This window comes from Mandrillus leucophaeus, unplaced genomic scaffold, assembly GCF_000951045.1.
Source record: "Mandrillus leucophaeus isolate KB7577 unplaced genomic scaffold, Mleu.le_1.0 Scaffold394, whole genome shotgun sequence".
NCBI classification, from domain to species: Eukaryota; Metazoa; Chordata; class Mammalia; order Primates; family Cercopithecidae; genus Mandrillus; species Mandrillus leucophaeus.
Window position 1 is genome coordinate 1,639,918 of NW_012104187.1, and position 6,101 is coordinate 1,646,018.

Genomic DNA, 6,101 nt, shown 5'->3' on the forward strand with positions numbered 1-6,101 from the left:
TAAAATGGGAGTATCAATATCTATCTCATAGGGTGGTTGTAGGGATTATATGAGATCATGTATATCAAATATTTAGCATGGTGCCTGACATGTAGTATGTTCTCAGTAACCGCCTGAGCTAGGGAGAAAATTGTTTTTCTCCCTTATTATTCTTAGCAGAACTGTGTTGGAGGTCATCGGCCTGAAGATTGAACCAGGGACAGTGGGGCTGTGATGGCAAAATACAGCCAAAGGCTTTCACACTCTACCTGTTACAATCCATGGGCTTTTAGAACTCTGATTTAGGCTGGGCACAGTAGTTCACACCTGTAATCCCAGCACTTTGGGAGGCCAGGGCAGGTGGATCACTTGAGCTGGGTTCAAGACCAGCCTGGGAAACATGGCAAAACTTTGTCTCTGCAAAAAAACAAAATTAGCCAAGCATGGTGGTACATGCCTGTTGTCCCAGCTACTTGGGAGTCTGAGGTGGGAGCATCGCTTGGGCCTGGGAGGTAGAGGCTGCAGTGAGCCATGATGGCACCACTGCACTCCAGCCTGTGAGACACAGCGAGAGCTTATCTCAAAACAAACAAACAACAACAACAACAAAACCCTCTGATTTAGGGAACTTTCAGGAGTTGGTCTCCTCAAACCCCAAATCAGTGGACTGCCACTTCCTTCTGCCTCGTTTGATCAGGTCTTCCAAATGACAAAAAGCAAACAAAACTTCCCTGTCCCAGCCAGGTTATTGAGGTGAGATGTGAAGTAAAAATGAAAAGAGGTGGCCATCTAGATATTATAACATTTGGAGAATCTTGTAAATTTCTTACTGCCTCAAAAATAATTGTTTAAAAAGCTCCACCCAAACTCGGTTATTATGTTATGCATCCACTTGGTGGTCTCAGCCTCTGGTGACCAGAGCTAGGTGTATGGGCTGAGTCCCATGGTCTGCATGAAATGTGCAGAGTGAGGTCGCGGAAGGTGGACCCTGGTTGCCATCTGCAAGAGAAACAAGCCATCGGAACCCCCTGACTTTCAGCCTAGGTCTCGGTTATTTGTCTCACAGGGTATAGTTGATTTAAAAAGTTATAAAAGTACCCAGGGGCGATGCTCACATGGAATCAGAACTTTAGGACTGTAAAATAAAGATCAATAAAAAATATTTTATGGATCTGTTAGCAACCTTCTGTGGGATGTGTTCTCATCTTCATTCTTTTTGACTGGGCCAGCTGCATTCATGCCCTCCTACGGGGGTTGATAGATGGCAAGGCATTTTCTTAAACACAGAAAGCAGGATTTTCCTGGCATGAACAAAGAGTGATCTCAAAAAAATAACTCACCTTGGTGTTCAAGTACTGCCAACTAACAGGGCTACAAAGGCAGTGCTTGAACAAAATTTCATTTTTGAACAAAACAAAATTTTCATTTTTGAAATTTAACTGGCTTTAGCTGATAACTCTATGTAGTCATTTAATTTATTCACATTTAATCTATGTGCATATTAAAAATTATTACAAAATTAATATATTTGATGAAGAAAAATGAAAAAAGAACTAAATAGTGCAAAGTGAAAAAGTCTTATTATGTCACCATCCAGAGGCTATGGCTGTTCATAATGTGATGTATATCCTCTCGGTGTTTTTCTATGCCCTTACCCAGAGCTTTCATTATTTGGTGGTGTACAAAAGTTGAAGCTACAGCAAACATGCTGGCTTGCAACCCATCCCCCTCCTTATTTTAACTTCACAGTTTCCCTTGAACATTTTCCTATATCGTCATATCATTCATCTGCGACTCTAAAAGCTGACGGACCTACCACCGTTTTACTTAGCCTATCCTCTATTGCTGGACTTGCGTGCTTTTCCCAATATTTTACTATTATATACAACAGTAGCTATATAAGTTATCTACATATACATCTCTGCATATATTTCAGATTATTCTTTCAAGGAATTACTGGCAAAGCTATGCTATATATAAAAGGAATTGACAAATATTGCCAGGGGCTGGTTCCCTTGAATCCCTGCAGTAGTGCATAGGGTACTTTTTGTCTATACTGGGCCTATACTATTGCACTCACTTTTAAAAATCCTTGCAGTTTGATGTGTAAAGCTGAGGTCTGGGGAGCAATTGAACCTGTCGCCCAGGTAGTGAACATAGTACCCAATAGGCAGTTTTTCTACCCTTGCCTCCCTCCCTCTCTCCTTCCTCCTATGTCCAGTATTTGTTATTCCCATCTTTCTGTCCGTGAGTACCCACTATTTATTTCCCACTTATAAGTGAGAACACACAATATTTTCTGTTTCTGCATTAATTCGCTTAGGATAATGGCCTGAAGCTCCATCCGTGTTGCCACAGAGGACATGACTTTGTTCTTTTCTATGGCTGTGCAGCATTCCATGGTATATATGTACCATGTTTTCTTTATTCATTCCACTGTTGATGGGAACCTGGATTGATTCCACATTGTTGCTACTGTGAATAGTGCTGCAATGAACATGCAAATCCGTGTCTTTTTGGTAGAGTGATTTATTTCCCTTTGGGTATATACCCAGTAATGGGATTACTGGGTTGAATGGCAATTCTATTTTAAGTTTATTGAGAAATCTCCAAACTGCTATCCACAGTGGCTGAATTTACATTCTTACCAACAGTGTATAAATATTCCATTCCTTTGTAGCCCCACCAATATCTGTTGTTTTTTGACTTTTTAATAATAGCTGGTACAAGATGCCATCTCATTGTGGTTTTGATTTGCATTTCTCTGATGATTAGTGATGAACCAAAGGACACTGCTGTTAATCACTCACTTGGAGGTTTTTTTTTGAGACGTGTCTGTTTATGTCTTTTGCCCATTTTTTAATGGGGTTATTTGGTTTTTGGTTGTTGAATTAAGTGCCATATAGATTCTGGATATTAGACCTTTATCGGGTACATTGCTTGTGAATATTTTCTCCCATTCTGTAGGTTGTCTGTTTACTCTGTTGATAGTTTCTTTTGCTGTACAGAAGTTCTTTAGTTTAATTAGATCTCACTTGTCAATTTTTGTTTTTGTTGCAATTGTTTTTAAGAACTTAGTTATAAATTCTTTGCCAAGGCTGATGTCCAGAGGGTGTTTCCTGGTTTTCTTCTAGTATTTTTATAGTTTGATATTCTCATATTTAATCCTTTAATCCATCTTGAGTTAATTTTTGTATATGGCGAGAGGTAGGCATCCAGATTTATTCTTCTGTGTATGGTTAGCCAGTATCCCAGCACAATTTATTGAATAGGGAGGCCTTTCTCCATTGCCTATTTTTGTCAATTTTGTCAAAGATCAGTTGGTTGTAGATGTATGGCTTCATTTCTGGGTTCTTTATGTGTCTGTTTTTGTACCATTACCATGCTGTTTTGGTCACTGTAGCCTTGTAATATAGTTTGAAGTCTGGTAGTGTGATACCTCTGGCTTTTATTTTTAAAATAGGATTGCTTTGGCTATGTGGGCTTTTTTTTGTTCCATATGAATTTTAGAATAGTTTTTTCTAATTCTGTGAAAAATGACATTGGTAGTTTGTTAGGAATAGCATTGAATCTGTAGATTGCTTGGGGTACTGTGGCCATTTTAAAGATATTGGTTCTTCCAATCCATGAGTAGGGAATATTTTTTCATTTGTTTGTGTCATCTGTGATTTCTTCCAGCAGTGTTTTGTAGTTATCCTTGTAGAGATCTTTCACCTCCTTAGTTAGATGTATCCCTAGAAAATGTTTCTTGTATGGCTATTGTAAATGGGATTGAGGCAGTATTGTTTCAATTAGCATTTCATTATTAGTAATCAGTCTGCAGCTATTTTCTAATATATTTTGGTCATTTTTAATTTCTCCTTTTGAAAATTGCTTGTCAATGTCTGTTGTCCATTTCTCCATAGAATTTGTCTTTTTATTACTAAATTATAAGAGCTCCTTATTTATACCACAAAAGTGTTCCCCATTTTGTCTTTTTCCTTTCAATTGTGCTGAATAAAAACAGAAGTTACCAAGTAAATGCAGCAGGCATTTCTGATCTCTTCCTCTGATCTCTCCATAGCATTTCACAGAATTGACCATTTATGGCCTCTCTGGTCATTCTTTTATCCTTGGCTTTCATGACATCACACTCTTCTGCTTTTTCTCCTCCTTCTTTGGCTGGTCCTTCTTATTCTCCTTGTGGGATGCCCCCTCTGCCCATGATCTTCAGGCTTTTGTCATTGGTCTGACCTCTCCTCACACTGCACACCCTCCCTAGGCAATCCACATCTCCTCCCTTAATTCAGCTATTCAATTACAACTATAGGCTGATGATTCCCATGTCTAGAGCATCAGCTTGGATCTGCCTCCTGAGCGTCAGACCCATATATTCAAGTGTTTCTTGGATATCTTCCCTTGGGTGTCTCCCAAGAACCTCAAACACAATAGAAATCACCATCTTCCCCTCATAGTAATACTCCTTCTCCTCTGTTCCTTATCTTCTTAAATGGCTCCACCACCTATCTGGTTGCCTAATTCAGATGTCTGGGTATCAACTGTGAATTCTCCCTTGTCCCCTTCCACACATTCAGACCATCAACAGGAATTGAAGATTTGACATCCTAGATTTTTCTCAATTCCACATTCTCCATCCCACACTTGCAACGCCAGTCAAGAAGATAATCATCTCCCTCTGGATTACTCCAAAAACCTCTTAAATCTTCTCCCCATGCTCTCTTCAGTTCCATCCTTCCCATTATGGATAAAGTTATTGTCTTAGTCTGTTTGCATTGCTATAAATTACCTGATCCTGGGTAATTTATAAAGAAAAAAGGTTTATTTGGCTCACAGTTCTACAGGATGCATAAGCAGCATGGTGCTGGCATCTGCTTCTGGCAAGGACTTTAGGAAACTTCCATTCATGGTGGAAAGCAAAGGGGAGCAGGCATCCCATGGCATAAAAGAAAGAAATAGAGAGAGGGAAGGGGTGCCAAGCTCTTTGAGACAACCAGATCTTCCAGGAACTCATAAAGCAAGAACTCATTCATTACTACAGGGATGACATGAAGCCATTCATGAGGGATCCACCCCCATGACCCAAACACCTCTCACTAGGCCCCACCTCCAAATTGGGGATGGATTTCCTTGTTGTTATTGTTTTCTTCATTGCACTTTTATTTGAATATAATACTTGGGACAATTATCCAAAAGGGCCAATATTTCCCAATTTAATCTGAGGTCATAATAAAACAAGCAACAAAACAGTGTTTGGGATTTCAGTTTCTCACCCTTATCAAGACTCACTGCCTCCCATCATCAATATTTATTGAGCATTTACAGTGTACTAGGCACAACAGAACATACAGAAAACACTGTCCCTGCTCTTGAGGAGCTTACATTCTAAAAGAAAAAATACACCTATTTTTAAATGGCGTTTTTGATGTTTTCTGCAAAGTACTAAGGAAATATTTTGTAAAGTGAGCTTTGGGTATAACTTAGCTCCATCATTATTTAGAGAATGGAGGAAGAGAAAGAGGAAGGATTTTAAAGGCAGACAATGACAAATCATTCAGGATAGGTAGAGTTTTAAAGGGAGATAAACACAATCTCATCAACTAAGAAGAGATTTGCTGCAAGTAAATAGGATGAGGGAAATAGTCTGTGGGATGCAAGCAAAGGAAGTGGGTGTCGTAGACATTGAGTGGAGCCAAACAGACCATGAGGCCTTTTTCCAAGTACATGATCACCAAGTAGGAATGGTTGGTGACAAGACAGAAGGCAAAAAAAGGAAGGTAATCTTGTGCACCTGACAAATAGAAAGAATAAAGGATCAAAATTGAAGGCAGGCTATAAGAGTATCAAGAAATTATTAAAAACCAAAAAGTGATTTGGAAGCACAAAACTTATAGTCAATGCTACCCAATGTCATGATGGCCAAGAATATTGAGGCTTCCTAAGTTAGAAAATGCCATATACCAAAATTTTATTTTATTTTAAGCTAGAAACTATAATTTTATTTTATTTACTGATTTTTTATTATACTTTAAGTTTTAGGGTACATGTGCACAACATGCAGGTTTGTTACATATGTATACATATGCCATGTTGTTGTGCTGCACCCATTAATTCATCATTTACAT